A 19,633-nucleotide genomic window follows, 5' to 3' on the forward strand; every position below is an offset into this window, starting at 1 on the left:
CTCTATTCCAAACAGAGCCGGGGAAGAATTTCTCAGACAGTTTAACTCAGAGAGCAGGTCATTTTAATCCACTACAGACGTGCACCTGACAGGGACTTGTTATCTTCATTATTTCAATTACTCTTTAGGCTTTTTTTTTTTTACTCTTTCCAGGAAGGAAGGAAGGACTAGAAGTTGGCAGCTTTAATCTTACCATGTCATAGACCAGATAATTTTTTGCCTAATAATGACATCGTTTAGTGGCATACCTTAAGTAATGGAATTTGTTTGTGAAACTCTTTATCTTAACCCAAAAAAGAGAGGAAAAGTTGCCTTTTCTGATGGGAAGTCACCCACCTCTGTCACACTGCTGTCTGCGCGTTCCTTGCAGCTGACAGTTTCTGTTAATTTAGTTTTACTCCCCAGCTCAGCTTCCCATATGGAAAGCTGGAGTGATTTTTGAATAACAGCAAGTAATATCTGATGTGGCAGCAACGGGCAGCTCTGACACTGAGCCTGACTACAGCCATCACCCAGGATTCCTCACCTCTCCTTGAGAAGCAATTACAATTTCACAGGCTGGAATTAAAATTCCCTGTGGTATGCAATAGAGCAACTGACACTGTCAAAGTGATTTCAAGCCGCTAATCTCTTGCTGGGGTATGAGTGAAAATAGAGTTTCCTCCTCGTGGAAACGGAGGTCTGACAACTCTCTGGCTCGGAATCACTGGTGTGTTTTCATTCTCACGAAGGTCAGACGGCTCTGCCTCCTCCCAAGAAGACTTCTTAGACCACTGGCTGGTGGAAGACAGGGGTGCTTCCATAATGATGGAGGGGAAGGGCAAGAAGAAGTGGACAGACTAGAAATGAAACAACAACAACACGGGCTCAGGTTCTTTTCTGAACTCAATGAAGAGAAGGAAACACAGAACAAGTTCTCCAAGCTGATCTGGACAAGGGCGCAGAGGATAAATGCCTCGGATAACAGGTTCTCCTGCAGTTCTTCATGGAGATCCGTGTCTCATGAGCACGCAGCCTCCCTCTGCAAGGAAGAATCCAGGGGCGAGGGCTGGCACTGCGGTGCAGCAGGTTAAGCTGTCGCCTGCGATGCCAACATCTCACGAGCTCTGGTTCAAGTCCTGGCTGCTCCACCTCCTATCCAGCTTCCTGCTAACTTGCCTGGAAAAGCAACCAAGGAAGGCCCAAGTACTTGGCCCTCACCACCCACATGGAAGACCCCCAATGGAGCTCCTGGCTCCTGGCTTTGGCCTGGCCCAGCCCTGGCCATTGCAGCCATTTGGAAAGTGAACCGTTGCTTGGAAGTTCTCTGTCTCTCCTTCTCTCTAATGCTGTCTTTCAAATAAATAAATAAAATCTTAAAAAAATCCAGAGATAGTGTGTGCTAATAACATTCAGAAATGTATGTTTCCACAGTGCACAATTCTCAGGTTACCAGTAAAGGCACAGCCTCCTGGGAAGGCATCAAGTCTGCCCATTCTTGAACATACTGTCTACCACCTGACTCTGAAGGCAATCCTTTATGCAAAAATCATTATGCGAAAGAAGAAGAGTATGAGCATTTATGACATTGAATAAAAATTAGCATAAGGACAAAGACAGTCCTTCAAGAGGGCAAATAAAGATGAGGAATCTCCCAAGACAGTGACAGAGGGAATAAAAAGCCTTGGATTCATCTTTTACATAGAATTATCACTTAACACCGGGCAATGGCTTGCTCTTGTTTGTTTTGTAATTTGAGAGGCAGAGAGAGATTGCCCATCCACTGGTTCACTCTCCAAAGGCCTGCAACCTCCAGGATTGGGCCAGGTGGGAGCCAGGATCCAGGAACGCAGTAAGAGTCTCCTCGTGTAGGTGACAAGGAGCTAATGACCTTGGCCATCATCACCACTGCCTCCCAGGGCGCACATTAGCAGGAAGGTGGAATTGAGAGTGCAACCAGGGTTCAAACCCAGGTACGCCGCCATGCGACGCAGGCATCCCAATCAGCAGCTTAACACGAGGCTTAGTGCCCACCCCAGACCAGCGGGTTTGATGAATACAAGGGAGGACACCTATTTTTAGCATCCCCCTCCTCCTTATTAGCTCATTTTCTGTCCAGACAGCTTCTACACATTGCACTTTGCAGAAGGCTTATTTGTAACAGGGAAGGCATGGATGCTGACAGTTTTCACCACCCCTTTTCCACCATCTGACAGCCATCATTGTTAAGTGGAATAATGGTGTCAGAGATAATCTATAATGCATTAAAATTCACTCTGATTCTGTGGATTTAATTGAATCAAACTTCAACACAAGTTTTTCCTGAGTAAGGACTCCAGACCTGAGCTGGTATCATCACATTAAGAAAAAAAATTCTGACGCCAAGGAATACAAGATGCTAATGTGGAGAAAACGGATGGAAGCCTACAGAATGTAGCGTTCTATATACATGAGTGATCACGTGTTGTGTTTCTCTATTCACACGTTTCCATTGGCCAGGGAGACAGGAGCTAAGGTTGGAGATGCCGTTCACTGATGCTTGGAAGGGTAAGGTGGGAAACCTGCTGCTGCCTTCACACTCTTCTTCCAATTGGCTAGAAGTCCTCCTTTTATTTTAAATTGAGGTGACAGGGCTGGCGCTGTGGCATAGCAGGTAGAGCCACTGCCTGCAGTGCCAGCATCCCACATGGATGCTGGTTCGGGTCCCAGCTTCTCCACTTCCTATCCAGCTCTCTGCTGTGGCCTGGGAAAGCAGTGGAAGATGGCCCAAGTCCTTAGGCCCCTGCACCCGCGTGGGAGACCTGGAAGAAGCTCCTGGCTTCGGATCGGCGGCCAACTGGGGAGTGAACCAATGGATGGAAGACCTCTCTCTGCCTCTCCTTCTCTCTCTGTGTAACTCGGACTTTCAAATAAATAATCTTTAAAAAAAATTGAGGTGAAATTCCCGTAAGATAAACATTTTGCAGTGAATAGCCCAGTGGCATTCAGTACATCCACAATCCTGCACAACCAACACTTCTATCCATTGCCAAAATTTTATTAGGTGCAGAAAGAAACTCTGTACCTCCTAAGCAGTAATTCTTTATTCCCCTGCCCTCAGCCCTTGGTAACCTTTGCTTGTTTTCTGTCTGTATGAATTGGGCCATTCTTGATACCTCATATAAATGGAATCATGTAACATGGGAGTATGTCCTTTTGTGTCTGGCTTATGTCACTTGGTCTATTTTCCAGGTTCATCCACATGGCAAAATAACAAAGTTCTAATAGTTTAAAACCTTGAGAATTAGAGGGAGAGAGCGAGCGAGAGAGTGAGAGCGCGCTCCCATCTGTTGGTAAATTCCCTAAATGCCTGCGATGCCCTCACCAGAACCAGGAGCCAGGAGCCCAGCCTAGGTCTCTCATGTGGGTGGCAGGAACTATTAGAGCCATCATTACTGCCTCCCGGGGAAAGTAGAGTCAGGAGTCAGAGCCAGGCAGCAAACTCGAGCACTCCACTGTGAGAGATGGGCATCTTAACTGCCAGACTAAATGTCCATTCCAGAACTTTAGGATATCTATGCTTGAATAATATTCAATTAGATGTGGATACCAGATTTGCTGATCCGTTTCCCCTGGTGGTGGAGCTCTGGACTGTTTCCACCTTTTGGTTATTATGAAGGGTACTGCTAAGAACATGCATGTACATGGATTTGTTTGATCAACAGTTTGCAGTTCTGATACATAGGTAGGAGTGCAACTGCAAGGTGATATGGTGATTCTATGTTTAGCTTTTTGAGGGACCACCAAACTGCTTTCCTAGAAGTCTGCCTTGGGCAACTCACTCCTGCTGGATTATGCATCCCCCTTCCTTGTATCCCCGACAACGGCTACACAACTTTTCAAATACATCCAAGAGTTCTTAGTACAACAAACCCTATGCACCCACCGATCACATTCAATAGCCATCACCTCTGTCATGCTTGCTTCTTCTGTCTCCCCATGCGCTGTCCCATTCTTCAATTCTTGATGGGTATTTTAAAGCACAGTCAGATGTTATGTGATTGCCCATCAAATGACTCAACCACACTCAGAAGGGAACAGCATCTTCTAAAGAGGCCTGTAAGTGGGGTTTAATCTCGTTCCCTTTCATCTACGCTACCCACTTGTGAACGACACCAGATTAGGCATTTTGTAGAATGAAGAAACTAGCTTCCTCCTTGTGGTATGTTTATACATTCTTTAAACATTTTATTTTTATAGTCATAACTTAGGAAGATCCTATAGCCGTCACTCTCATGCTTTAACATAAAATGATGTGAGATTTTTTTTTTTAAATAAATGCAGATCCTTGGCCCTTGTGCTCCTCGTTATCCCAAACTCCCGAAGTCTGCAGTGATCCAGGCTGCAGCACAGGCATCTGCGTCTTTGGAGGCAGATGGTTCCTAACTACGAGGTGCACACAGCACCTTCGGGGGGATGGAGTTTTATCAGCTCACCTTTGTTCCATGACTAGAAAAACAGTTCTGTTCTGCTGGGAAAAAAAAAAAAAAAAAAAAAGGCATCAGAGCAGCCCTGCAGAGAAGAACAGATTTCACCCTCTTCACAATTTACCCAGTTGTCACCACCTTAGCCAGGGATCATTCTGATGATGCATTAAGCAACCAGGGTCCTACTGATTGTAGAATGAAGGAAGGAAGTCCTTACGTGTAGCTCACACTTAAGGAGAAAGGATTCACGTGCCACTTGTCTGAGAGTGGAACATCCACACACATTATTTGGAAGTCCTTGGCCGGAGGGATCTGTCTTCCTCCCTTATTCATTTATTCAATCATTTGTTAACATTGTGGCTGGTGTTGGGGCTTAGCTGGTTAAACTGCCAACCCTGATGGCAGCATCCCATATGGGTGCTGGTTTGAGTCCTGGCTGCTCCACTTCCGATCCAGCTCCCTGCTAATGTACCTGGCTAAGGCAGTGGAAGATGGCCCAAGTGCTTGGGCCCCTGCAGCCACGTGGGAGGCCTGGATGGGATTCCAGACTCCTGGCTTTGGCCTGACCTAGCCATTGCCGCCACTTGGGGAGTGAACCAGCAGATATAAGCTGGATGTCTCCCTTTCTAACTCTGCCTTTCAAATAAACAAATAATCTTTAAAAAGATCTTTTATTTTTATCAGTACAGACTCACAGATACTTATTTTATACTTGGGTTTATAATCCAATGCTACTTTATTTTTTTGTTGCTCAAATTGATCCAGCTTTGGGCACTAGGAGATTTTTCAATTTCCCCACCAACATGGTGATTTACTTTATTTTGCTCACTTTACTTCCTGGCACAACACTCTCCAACTCATCCTGTCTATTTTCTGCCCCCGGTCTAGAATCAGCCATTTCTCCAAGGAGCCCCGGTTCCTGTTACTAGACAATGGTATTAGATCTGGGTGCTGCATATAGTTGTTGCTCACCTGTTACTTTAAACCCTGTCAGCTGATGAGCAAGAAAATGTATGTGTGTATACTGAGTGTATATGCACATTTTCATCAATCTTTCCCTATGTAACATATCTATATTAAGCTAGCCTAAGTTCACAATAAGATCTCCAATTCTAAACTAGTACCTGCATATAATTCTAACCCCCTGCTTTTGTTTATATGTAAATCCCTACTCCAACTCTGAGAAACTTGATTGCCACCATCTGCTATCCATTTTCTAAATTGTTCAATGCTGGCCCATATGGATAACAATACAAATTATTAGCATGTACCACTGTGGGAAACAACTTTTAACAAATTGTACCTGAAAGATTTTTTATTCATATGAAAGGCAGAGTTACAAAGAGAAAGAGAGAGCTAGTTCAATCCTCCAACGGCTACAACAGCTAGGAGTGCCAAAACCAGGAGCTTCCTCTGGTTCTCCCATGTGGATGCATGGGCCCAAGCACCTGGGACATCCTCTGCTGCCTTCCCAGGTACAACAGCAGGGAGCTGGATCAGAAATTGAAGAGCCAGGCTGGCGCTGCGGCTCACTAGGGGCCAGCACCCCAGGTTCTAGCCCCGGTTGGGGTGTCAGAGTCTGTCCTGGTTGCTCCTCTTCCAATCCAGCTCTCTGCTGTGGCCTGGGAAGGCAGTGGAGGATGGCCCAAGTGCTTGGGCCCTGCACCCCATGGGAGACCAGGAGGAATCACCTGGCTCCTGGCTTTGGATTGGCAGAGCGCGCTGGCCATAGCGGCCATTTGGGGGGTGAACCAATGGAAGGAAGACCTTTCTCTCTGTCTTTAACTCTGCCTGAAAAAAAAAAAGAAAGAAAAGAAAAAGAAAAGAAAAAGAAAAAGAAAGAGAAAAGAAAAGAAAAAGAAAAGAAAGAAATTGAAGAGCCAGAACTTGAATCTGTGCTCATATGGAATGTCAATGTCACAGGCAGTAGCTTAATTCCCTGCACCACAATGCCACCCCCAACAGTTATTTTGTACAGTTCCTTTTGCCTTTAGTCTTACAGATTTTACTCATTTCCAAAGTATATTAGGTCAGCACCTTGCCACCACTTTCAATGAAGGGAAGTTATTTCATTTTTGAGATACTCCTGAGGTTAGGATCTAGATGTAAGTTTAAATTTGCCATTGTTAAAGTTTATTCTTTATGCTCTCTGGGTTTTAACAAATGCTAAATGCCTTATTTTTATCATTATAACATCATACACAGTATTTATACTGCCTTAAGAAGTCTCTATGCTTTACCTCTCTCCCATATACTGAGTCCCTGGAAATCTGTTTATCCTCTCTATGGCTTCTTTTCTAGAATATCGTATAGTTGGAATAATACAGTTTGTGGCCTTTTCAGATTGACTTTTCTCATTTAGTCAAATGCATTTGAAATTCATCCTTGTGTTTTTGTATCTTGATAGCTCATTTCTTTCCACCACTGAAAAATATTCAATTGCATGGATATTGCATGGATATACCACAGTTAATTTGCCCATTCTCCTATTAAGAACATTGTGGCTGCTTTCAGATTGTGGCAACCATATCTAAAGCTGCTATAAACATGTGTGCAAATTTTGGGGTACACTGAAGTTTTCACCTCATTTGGGTGAATAAAAGGAGCACAATTGCTGGATTGTATGGCAAGAATGTTTAATTTCATGAGAAACTGCCAGACTTCCAAAATGACTATTATTTTGTGTTCCCACAAATAATGAAAGAAAGTTACTGCTATTCTATACCCCCACCAGCAGTTTTTATTATCAATTTTTTGGATTTTAGCCATCACAGTAGTTGTAAAAGGGCATTTCATTGCTGTTTTAGTGCATTTTCTTTTAAAGGGAAATGATACAGAATCTTTTCATGTGTTATAAAGCATATATCGACTTCCGAGCTCTGGGAATGGAATCAGTATCATTACGTAACACCCACATTCCTTATATAGCACTTCATTCCCTCACATCTCATAACACAAAAGAGGGGGGATTCTCATAGCTAAGGAACACTTAATGCAATGGATTAGAAAATGGAACACAGTTGATATAAACATTTCTAAAGGCATCTTCTTAGCAAAAATGAGAGTTACCCACAGTGGAGAACAATCCAGTCTCAAAGACCCCCAGTGTCCCCTTCAACTTGACTAGATAGCAATTTGCATTTTAAATGTCTTACACTGTGACAAACAGATCACAAAGAGAAATATTGGGAAACATTGAACCACTCTGCAGACATCCTGTGCTCTCAGCCCTGTACAGCTCTCCAGAGGGTGCCTCCTTTGAACAATTACAGGACAAATCATTCTATCTTCTGCACAGAGTGAAAATGTGAAAGTCACAAAAAGAAGGAAACACATAAAAGATAAAGTCCCCAAACAATAAATACTATCTATAAAAATGCACGTTTCCAAACAAGGAAGCTCAGTAGGAGTTCTGGTAGCAAGTCACCCCATAACTGACAACCCTGGCCAGCTCTTCTGCCCCTGTGAGCCATACACAAGAAGGAAGCCGTAGAGATAGTTCTGGGGCCAGTGCCGCGGCTCACTAGGCTAATCCTCCGCCTTGTGGCGCTGGCACACCGGGTTCTAGTCCTGGTCGGGGCGCCGGATTCTATCCCGGTTGCCCCTCTTCCAGGCCAGCTCTCTGCTGTGGCCAGGGAGTGCAGTGGAGGATGGCCCAAGTGCTTGGGCCCTGCACCCCATGGGAGACCAGGAGAAGCACCTGGCTCCTGCCATTGGATCAGTGCGGTGCACCAGCTGCAGCGCACTGGCCACGGTGGCCATTGGAGGGTGAACCAATGGCAAAGGAAGACCTTTCTCTCTGCCTATCAAAAAAAAAAAAAAAAAAAAAAAAAGAAAGAAAGAAAGAAAGAAATAGTTCTGGAAGCTTCTCTGCACCATGCCTGCATTTCTGCTGCCCAAAGGTGGGTCAGCTGCTTGCCCATCAAATGCTATTTTATTTATCATAACTATGGAATTCAACTAAATTGCATATGAAAGTAAAAATGTAAGTTTGAGATAAGGAGTCTTGTTATACAATTTCAGTGAACACTAAGTTGAATGCCTTGCAAAGACAAGATCCAGGTGAGCTGCTATACAAAACAGTGAGAAAGATATCTGAGAAAAAAAAAAAAAAAGCTGTGCAGTATGGAAAGAGCATGCACCCCAAATTTTTCACAAGCGACCACTTTCTCATGCCATTTTAGATAAAACAAGAAATTGAAGATGTCATTTATGGATGTGGTTTGTCCAAGAGGACTCAATTCCAAGTAGTAGACTTATACTCAAAGAAAGTCAGTGGCAGGCAGAGTAGGGAGGGAGCCTAGTGCTCTAGTCTAGGAGACTATAGTTTAAAAGAGTGGAGGACACATTTCTCTCTCCCTGATCACCCTGCAACAGCATCCTATAACAAGCTGATAGAGGGCGGGAGCCATTTTGGACATACATAACAGCTGTGCCAGCTGGTGTCTGGCAACCAGCCCAGCAGAGACTAGAGTCTGGTGGGGAGAACTCACAGCAGGGATAGGTGCTTGTGACTATGGAAGGCTTGTGTGCTAAACACTGAGACCACATGGGAGGGCTCAGAGTGTGGCTGGGACTGTGGGTACTCACTGTGGGAGGTTCCACAGGCTCAGGGGCCCTTGGTTCCCTGGTGAGGACACTGTTAGGGAATCTGCTTACACCAAGGACTGAAAAGATAGTTTGTGTGGTCCTTCTGGAAGGGCACACAAATATTATATACATTGGGGCTAGTACCCAGGAACTGCTGTCCTTTGAGGAGAGGGGACGAGCTGAGTCTATGCCAATAGAGCAGAACAAACCTTTCCTCTGATTAAAAAAAAAAAAAAGGAGATTTACCACGCCCAATCTGGGTGTCACTTTAGACACTCCTTTCACCCTGGAACACTGAACAGAGCTCACTGGCCACACACATACCACAAGCCTCTAGGTATTCTCTGAAAGTAGACACTCCACTAATCCACAGAGGAATTGTCCAAAGATAAAAGCAGTCACAGTGAAAAGACAAAGAGGAAACCAATAACTATCTCCACAAATGCTGAATAAATGCAACAGTACAAGAAACAAGAATAAGGAACACAATATGACACTTCCAAAAGAAAACAATACTTCAATACTAGATTATAAAGACGATGAGAATAAAGAAATGCCAGAAGTGAAATTCAAAAGACTGATCATAGGATTACTTAAAAGCAATCAGAAGCAAATGCATGAACTAATGAAATCCTTACATGTCATGAAAGAAAATTTCTCCCACGAGGAAGAACTTCTAAGATCAATCCCATTCACAATAGCTACAAAAACAATCAAATACCTTGGGATAAACTTAACCAAGGACGTTAAAGATCTCTACGATGAGAATTACAAAATCTTAAAGAAATAGAAGAGGATACCAAAAAATGGAAAAACATTCCATGCTCATGGATTGGAAGAATCAATATCATCAAAATGTCCATTCTCCCAAAAGCAATTTACAGATTCAATGCAATACCAATCAAAATACTGAAGACATTCTTCTCAGATCTGGAAAAAATGATGCTGAAATTCATATGGAGACACAGGAGACCTCGAATAGCTAAAGCAATTTTGTACAACAAAAACAAAGCTGGAGGCATCACAATACCCGATTTCAGGACATACTACAGGGCAGTTGTTATCAAAACAGCATGGTACTGGTACAGAAACAGATGGATAGACTAATGGAACAGAATAGAAACACCAGAAATCAATCCAAACATCTACAGCCAACTTATATTTGATCAAGGATCCAAAGCCAATCCCTGGAGTAAGGGCAGTCTATTCAATAAATGGTGCTGGGAAAATTGGATTTCCACGTGCAGAAGCATGAAGCAAGACCCCTACCTTTCACCTTACACAAAAATCCACTCAACATGGATTAAAGACTTAAATCTATGACCCAACACCAAATTATTAGAGAGCATTCGAGAAACCCTGCAAGATATAGGTACTGGCAAACACTTCTTGGAAAAGACCCCAGAAGCACAGGCAGTCAAAGCCAAAATTAACATTTGGGATTGCATCAAATTGAGAAGTTTCTGTACTGCAAAAGAAACAGGAAAGTGAAGAGGCAACCGACTGAATGGGAAAAAATATTTGCAAACTATGCAACAGATAAAGGGTTGATAACCAGAATCTACAAAGAAATCAAGAAACTCCACAACATCAAAACAAACAACCCACTTAAGAGATGGGCCAAGGACCTCAATGGACATTTTTCAAAAGAGGAAATCCAAATGGCCAACAGGCACATGAAAGAATGTTCAAGATCACTAGCCATCAGGGAAATGCAAATCAAAACCACAATGAGGTTTCACCTCACCCCGGTTAGAATGGCTCACATTCAGAAATCTATCAACAATAGATGCTGGCGAGGATGTGGGGAAAAAGGGACACTAACCCACTGTTGGTGGGAATGCAAATTGGTTAAGCCACTATGGAAGTCAGTCTGGAGATTCCTCAGAAACCTGAATATAACCCTACCATTCAACCCAGCCATCCCACTCCTTGGAATTTACCCAAAGGAAATTAAATTTGCAAACACAAAAGCTGTCTGCACCTTAATGTTTATTGCAGCTCAATTCACAATAGCTAAGACCTGGAACCAACCCAAATGCCCATCAACAGCAGACTGGATAAAGAAATTATGGGACATGTACTCTATAGAATACTACACAGCAGTCAAAAACAATGAAATCTGGTCATTTGCAACAAAATGGAAGAATCTGGAAAACATTATGCTGAGTGAATTAAGCCAGTCCCAAAGGGAAAAATATCATATGTTCTCCCTGATTGGCGACAACTAACTGAGCACCAAAGGGGAAACTTGTTGAAGTGAAATGGACACTATGGAAATAAAGATCTTCCACGACAAACAGAAACTGAAAGAATTTGTATCCACGTGCCCAACCCTACAACACTTGCTCAAAGACGTGCTGCACACAGAAATACAAAAACAAGAACTTCACTACAAAAAAAAGCGAATGTAGAATAACCAACAAAGTTCAAAATTCATAAACAGCTCGTTTCAGAAATGGACACGAAAAACAGTGACTTGATCAGCCCTTATCCTGACTGTTGATGTACAATGTAATACTTTATCCATTTTAGTATTTTTTTTGTTCTAGTACCATTGATTGAACTCTTTAATTAACACACAATTATTCTTAGGTGTTTAAATTTTAACTGAAAAGTGATCTGTTAAATATAAGAGTGGGAATAAGAGAGGGAGGAGATGTACAATTTGGGACATACTCAATCGGACTTGCCCCAGATGGTGGGGGTAGAAACGTGCCAGGGGATTCCAATACAATCCCATCATGGTGGCATGTACCAATGCCATCTCACTAGTCCAAGTGATCAATTTCAGTTCACAACTGATCACACTATAGGTCTAAGAGTCAAAGGGATCATGCAAACAAGACTAGTGTCTGCTAATACTAACTGATAGAATCAAAAAGGGAAAGAATGATCCATCATGGGAAGTGGGATACACAGCAGACTCATAGAATGGCAGATGTCCTAAATAGCACTCTGGCCTCAGATTCAGCCCTTAAGGGATTTGGATCTGGCTGAAGTGCCCATGAGAGTATGTTAGGCATGGAAAGCAAAGACACTCTGGGGGAAAAAAAAAAAAAGAAAAGACGACCTAAATGAAAGATCTCTGCAAGGGAGATCCCAGTGGAAAGAACGGGGCCATCAAAGAAGGAGGTACCTTTCTCTGAAGGGAGGAGAGAACTTCCACTTTGACTATGGCCTTGCTAAATAAGATTGGAGTTGGCGAACTCAAGAGGCTTCCATAGCCTTGGCAACTCATGACTAGAGCCTAGGGAGATTACTGACGCCATAAACAAGAGTGTCAAATTGTTAAGTCAACAACAGGAGTCACTGTGTGCTTACTCCTCATGTGGGATCTGTCCTTAATGTGTTGTCCAATGTGAAGTAATGCTATAACAAGTACTGAAACAGTATTTTACACTTTGTATTTCTGTGTGGGTGCAAACTGATGGAATCTTTACTTAATATATACTAAATCGATCTTCTGTATATAAAGATAATTGAAAATGAATCTTGATATGAATGGAATGGGAGAGGGAGCGGGAGATGGGAGAGGTTTGAGTGGGAGGGAAATTATGGGGGAGGGAAGCCATTGTAATTCATAAACTGTGCTTTGGAAATTTATATTTACTAAATAAAAGTTTTAAAAAAAAGAATTTCTCCCACAAAATTGAGATCTTAAAAGAGAAATCAAAATGAAATCTTGGACATTAAGAATTCAATTGAACAAATAAAAAAATGCAGGGGAAAGCTTTAACAGAATCAGTGAAGCAGAAGAAAGAATATCCACTTAAAACACAAGTCATAGGAAATTGTACAGTCAGACCAAAAACAAGGAGGAGAAATTATAAAAATAAAAAATACACAGTTGGGAATCTATAGGATACTTACAAATGAACCAACACACGTGTTCTAGAAGTACCTGAAGGTGTGGAAAGAGAGAAAGGATTAGAAGGCCTTTTTAGTGAAATAGTAACAGAAAAACTTCCCTAATTTAGAGAAGAAAGGGACATGCCAGTTCAGGAAGCACATAGAACTCCTAATTGATATGATCAGAAAAGATCTTCACCACGACACATTGTAATCAAACTCTCCAAAGTAAAACATAAAGAAAATATTCTAAAATGTACATGAGAGAAATGCCAGACTACTTTCAGAGGATCACCAACTAGACTCACAGTGGACTCATCAGAAACCCTACAAGCTAGGGGAGAATAGTGAAATACATTCCAAGCCTTCAGAGAAAAAAACTGTCAACCCAGAATGCTGTATCCTGCAGAGCTCTCATTTATGAATGAAAATGAATTAAAGCCTTCCATAACAAGCAGAAAGAATTTGTCACCACCCATCCAGCCTTGAAAAAGATGCTTAAGGATGTGCTGCACACAGAAACACATAAAGCATCTTCATCCCTACGAAAGAAGGTAAGGAAGAAAACCTCCCATAAAAGTTCAAAGGAGGCCGGCGCCGCGGCTCACTAGGCTAATCCTCCGCCTAGCGGCGCCGGCACACCGGGTTCTAGTCCCGGTCGGGGCGCCGGATTCTGTCCCGGTTGCCCTTCTTCCAGGCCAGCCCTCTGCTGTGGCCAGGGAGTGCAGTGGAGGATGGCCCAGGTGCTTGGGCCCTGCACCCCATGGGAGACCAGGAAAAGCACCTGGCTCCTGCCATCGGATCAGCGCGGTGCGCCGGCCGCGGCGGCCATTGGAGGGTGAACCAACGGCAAAGGAAGACCTTTCTCTCTCTCACTGTCCACTCTGCCTGTCAAAAAAAAAAAAAAAAAGTTCAAAGGAAATCCAAAGTAAAAAATAGGAATATTTATGGAAAAATGGCAGGGCAAAGTCATTACTTATCAATAGTCAACTTGAATGTAAATGGCCTCAACTCTCCAGTTAAAAGACACAGACTGGCTGAATTAAAAAACAAAACCCATCTATTTGCTGCCTATAAGAAACACATCTAACCAACAAAGATGCACACAGACTGAAAGTGAAAGGATGGAAAAAGATATTCCACTCTAACAGAAACCAAAAAAGAGCTGGTATCGCCATCCTAATATCAGATAAAATAGACTTTAACCCAAAATGGTTAAAAGAGACAAAGAATGGCACTATGTAATGATTAAGGGATAAATTCAACAAGAAGATATAACTATTACAAACATATAAGCACCTAACTACAGAGCACTTGGCTACTTAAAAGAAATGTTAAAGAATCTAAATGGAGACATTGACTCCAATGCAATAGTGATGAGGGACTTAAATACCACACTTTCAGCAATAAACAAATCAAGCAGACAGAAAATCAGCAAGGAAACAAAGTTATTTGACAACTATAGACCAAAAGGACCTAACTAATATCTACACAACTTTCCATCCTACAGCTGAAGAAAACACATTATTTTCACCACTGCATGAAACTTTCTTTATGGCCTAGCATGTGATCAATCCTAGAGAAAGTCTCAGCAAATTAAAAAAAAAAAAAAAATCGTACCACGATTCTTCTCGGACAACAATGGAATGAAGCTGGAAATCAGCAACTCAAGAATCTCTAGAACATATGCAAACACATGGAGATTGAACAACATGTTCCTGAATGAAGCATCGGTCATTGAAGAAATCCAAAGAATAATCAAAAAATTTCTGGAAACAAATGAAAGTGGCATACAACATATCAAAACATGGGATATGGCCGGCGCCACGGCTCACTAGACTAATCCTCTGCCTAGCGGTGCCGGCACACTGGGTTCTAGTCCCGGTCGGGGCGCCGGATTCTATCCCGGTTGCCCCTCTTCCAGGCCAGCTCTCTGCTGTGGCCAGGGAGTGCAGTGGAGGAGGATGGCCCAGGTGCTTGGGCCCTGCACCCCATGGGAGACCAGGAAAAGCACCTGGCTCCTGGCTCCTGCCATCGGATCAGCGCGGTGCACCAGCTGCAGCGCACCGGCCACGGCGGCCATTGGAGGGTGAACCAACAGCAAAGGAAGACCTTTCTCTCTGTCTCTCTCACTGTCCACTCCTGCCTGTCAAAAACAAAACAAAACAAAACAAAACAAAAAAACAAAAAACAAAAACAAAACATGGGATATGGCCAGCGCCATGGCTCAATAGGCTAATCCTCCGCCTGCAGTGCTGGCACACTGGGTTCTAGTTCCAGTCAGGGCGCCAGATTCTGTCCCGATTGCCCCTCTTCCAGGCCAGCTCTCTGCTGTGGCCCAGGAGTGCAGTGGAGGATGGCCCAAGTCCTTGGGCCCTGCACCTGCATGGCAGACCAGGAGAAGCACCTGGTTCCTGGCTTCAGATCAGCGCAGTGTGCTGGCCGCAGCAGCCATTGCAGGGTGAACCAAAGGTAAAGGAAGACCTTTCTCTCTCTCTCATTGTCCACTCTGCCTGTCCAAAAAAAAAAAAAAAAAAAAGGATATAGCAAAAGCAGTGTTAAGAGGAAAGTTTATAGCAACTAGTGCCTACATCAAGAAATTGGAAATGTACCAAATAAATGTGCTATCAATACATCTTAAGGACCTAAAACCACAACAGCAAATCAATCCTAAAATTTTAGGAGGAAGGCAGTTATTAAAATTAGAGAAGGATTGAAAGCAAAAAAAAAAATACCAAAGATTAACAAAACTGGATCTATGAAAAAAAAAAATAAACAAAATTGACACACCATTGACCCAACTAACAACAACAAAAAAGACCCAAATCAATAAAATTAGAGATGAAAAAAGGAAATGTAACAACAGACACCAGAGAAATAACAAGAATCTTTAGAAATTACTACAAAGAGCTGTATGCCAACAAACCAGGAAATCTAAAAGAAATGGATAAATTCCAGGAGACATAAAACCTATCTAAATTGAGCCATGAAGACATAGAAAACCTAAACAGACCCATAACCAAGTCAGAAATTGAATCAGTAATAACCCTCACAACAAAGAAAAGCCCAGGACTGGATGGCTTCACTGCTGAATTCTACCAGACATTTAAAGAACTAATTCTAATTCTTCTCAAGCTATTCAAAACAATTGAAAGGGAGGGAATCTTCCCAAATTCTTTCTATGAAGCCAGTATCACCTTAATTCCTACATGTGAAAAAGATGCAACAGAGAACGAATTACAGACCAATATCCCTGAAGAACATAGATGCAAAATTCCAGCGAATTGAATCCAACAACATATCAGAAAGACCATTCACCTGGACCAAGTGGAATTTCTGCCTGGTATGCAGGGGTGGTTCAACATCCACAAATCAATCAATGTGATACATCACATTTAGAAACTAAAGAAAAAGAACCACATGATTATCTCAATAGATGCAGATAAAGCATTTGACAAAATACAACACCTTTCATGATGAAAACTAAGCAAATTGGATATAGAAGGAACATTCCTCAACACAATCAAGACAATCTATTACAAACCCATGGCTAGCATCATATTGAATGGACTAAAGCTGGAAGCATTCCCTCTGAGATCTAGGACCTGACAAGGATGCCCAGTTTCACCACTGCTATTCAATACTTTCGTGGAATGTTTAGCCAGAGACATTAGTCAAGAAAAAGAAATCAAGAGGTTACAAATTGGGAAGGAGGAAGTCAAACTATCCCTATTTGCAGATGACAAGATTCTATATATAGGGGATCCAAAAGACTCCACCAAGGGACTATTGGAACTCATAGAAGAGTTTGGTAAAGTAGCAGGATATAAAAATCAATACACACACACACACACACACACAAATCAACAGCCTTTATATACACAGACAATGCCACAGCTGAGAAAGAATTTTGTAGATCAATCCCATTCACAATTGCTACAAAAATAAAATAAAATAAAATACATTTAAATGGAATACATTTAACCAGGGATGTCAAACATCTCTATGATGAGAATTACAAAACATTAAAGAAAGATATTTTAAAAAATGGAAAAATCTTTCATGTTCATGGATCAGAAGAGTCACTATCATTAAAATGTCCATATTTCTGAAAGCAATTTACAGATTTAATGTGATACCAATCAAAATACCAAGGGCATTCTTCTCAGATCTGGAAAAAATGATGCTGAAATTCATATGGAATCACAGGAGATCCCGAATAGCTAAAGCAATCATACACAACAAAAACAAATCCAGAGGCATCACAATACCAGATTACAAGACATACTACAAGGCAGCTACAAGGAAGCTATAATCAAAACAGCCTGGTACTTGTAGAATAACAGATGGATAGACCAATGGAACAGAATAGAAATGCCAGAAATCAATCCAAGTGTCACACCCTTATATTTGACCAAAGGGCTAAAGCCAATTCCTGGAGCAAGGGCAGTCTCTTCAATAAATGGTGCTGAGAAAATTGAATTTCCATGTGCAGAAGTATGAAGCAAGATCCCTACCTTACACCTTACACAAAAATCCACTCAAAAATAAATTAAATACCTGAATGCACAGCCTGATGCCATGAAATTATTAGAAAACATTGGGGAAAGACACTGACACAGGCAAAGAGTTCTTGGAAAAGACCCTAGAGGCATAAGCAATGAAAGCCAAAATTAACAAATGGGACACATCAAATTGAGAAAATTCTCTACTGCAAAAGAAACAGGAAAAAGAGGCAACCGACAGAATGTAAGAAATTATTTGTAAACTATGCAACTGATAAAAGATTAATAACAAGAATATATAAAGAGATCAAGAAACTCCACAACAACAAAACAAAACAAACAACCCAGTGAAGAAATGGGCAAAGGCCTTAAACAGACATTTTTCAAAAGAGGAAATCCAAATGGCCAACAGACACATGAGAAAATGCTCAGGATCACTAGGCATGAGGGAAATGCAAATCAAAACCACAAAGAGGTTTCACCTCACCCCAGTTAGAATGGCTCTCATACAGAAATCCACAAACAACAAATGCTGGCATGGATTTAGGGAAAGAGGTACCCTAATCCACTGTTGGTAGGAATGTAAAGTGGTACAGCCACTGTGGAAGACAGTATGGAGATACCTCAGAAGTCTGAGTATAGCCCTACCATATGACCCAGCCATTCCTCTCCTGGAATTTACCGAAGGGAAATGAAATCAACATATGAAAGAGCTATCTGCACCCCCAAGTTTATTGCAGCTTAATTCACAACAGCTAAGACATGGAATCAACCCAAATGACCATCAACCGAAGACTGGATAAAGAAATAATGGGATATGTACACCATGGAATACTACACAGTGGTGAAAAAATGAAATCTGGTCATTTTCAACAAAATCGATGTATCTGGAAAACATCATAGTTAGTGAAATAAGCTAGTCCGAAGGGGACAAATACCGTATGTTTTCCCTGACCTGTGATAACTTAAGGAGCACCTAAAAGGCAATCTTTTTTTTTTTTTGGACAGGCAGAGAGTGGATACTGAGAGAGAGAGACAGAGAGAAAGGTCTTCCTTTGTCGTTGGTTCACCCTCCAATGGCTGCCGCGGCCAGCACACCGCGCTGATCCGATGGCAGGAGCCAGGTACTTATCCTGGTCTCCCATGGGGTGCAGGGCCCAAGCACCTGGGCCATCCTCCACTGCACTCCCTGGCCACAGCAGAGAGCTGGCCTGGAAGAGGGGCAGCCGGGACAGAATCCGGCGCGCTGACCGGGACTAGAACCTGGTGTGCTGGCTCCGCAAGGCGGAGGATTAGCCTAGTGAGCCGCAGCGCCAGCCAAAAGGCAATCTTTAGAAGTGAAATTGACACTTTGAGAAGCAATGACTTGAACAGCCTTGTCTTGATTGTTGAGGAACTTTTTTATACTATTTGTTGAATTCTTTACTTAACACAGAGTTAAACATGTATATAACATGAACTGAAAATAGATCTCAGTAAAAAGTAAGAGTGAGAATAAGAGGGAGGAGGGAGAGGGTGGGAGAGTGGGCACAGCGGGAAGAATCACCATGTTCCTAAAGTTGTAATTATGAGGTGTATGAAGTTTTTAACTCTAAAGCTGTATAGTTCTGAATACATTCCTATGGACTTACTTCTAAGGTTACAGTTTAAAAACTTGCCATGGGGCCCCAAATCCCTCTAAGCTGGGTGGTAAAAATACCAACTTAAGTGTTAAAGTGATCATATGGATAGGATTAAGTGTCTGGTAATAACAATAGATAGAATTAAAAAGGAGTGAATGCTACAACATGGGAAGCAGTCCACATATACGCACACACACACACACACACAAAAGTACTCTGGGAAAATAGGAAAAGATTGTTAGGTGAATGGACATTTAAATATTTTAAAGTCATTGTTTTTAAAAGATTTATTTGAAAGGCAGAGTTCCAGAGAGAGAGAGATCGATCTTCTGTCTATTGGTTCACTCCCCAAATGCTTCCATGGCCAGAACTGGGCCAAACTGAAGCCAGGACCTTCTTACAGTTCTCCCACATGGATGCAGGGGCCTAAACACTTGGGCCGACCTCTTACGCTTTCCCAGATGCACTAGCATGGAGCTGGATCAGAAGTGGAGCAGCCAGGACTGGAACCAGCACCCATGAGATGCTGGTGTTGCAGTGACAGCTTAACCCCTGTGCATTAATGTTGGCTTCTAAAGTCATTTTTAAACTCCAACTGTAAACCTCTATTTTAATGAAC

At 42.2% G+C, this 19,633-nt stretch overlaps 1 long non-coding RNA gene across 23 annotated transcripts in view; it reads right to left on the bottom strand.

Moving 5' to 3' along the window:
* LOC149126784 (uncharacterized) overlaps positions 1-19,633 on the bottom strand; it is a 73,933-nt gene that overhangs the window by 38,709 nt on the left and 15,591 nt on the right. For 2 of the 23 annotated variants that reach the window (XR_016234227.1, XR_016234228.1), the window contains exon 2: positions 4,455-4,486. The exons of the other annotated variants lie outside the window; for them this stretch is intronic. This is a non-coding gene — a long non-coding RNA (uncharacterized LOC149126784). The remainder of the gene's footprint in view (positions 1-4,454; positions 4,487-19,633) is intronic. 23 annotated transcript variants of the gene reach the window in all.

The sequence above is a fragment of the Oryctolagus cuniculus genome, chromosome 5, assembly GCF_051225735.1.
Source record: "Oryctolagus cuniculus isolate XC-2025 breed Fujian yellow rabbit chromosome 5, ASM5122573v1, whole genome shotgun sequence".
In the NCBI taxonomy this organism is placed as follows: domain Eukaryota; kingdom Metazoa; phylum Chordata; class Mammalia; order Lagomorpha; family Leporidae; genus Oryctolagus; species Oryctolagus cuniculus.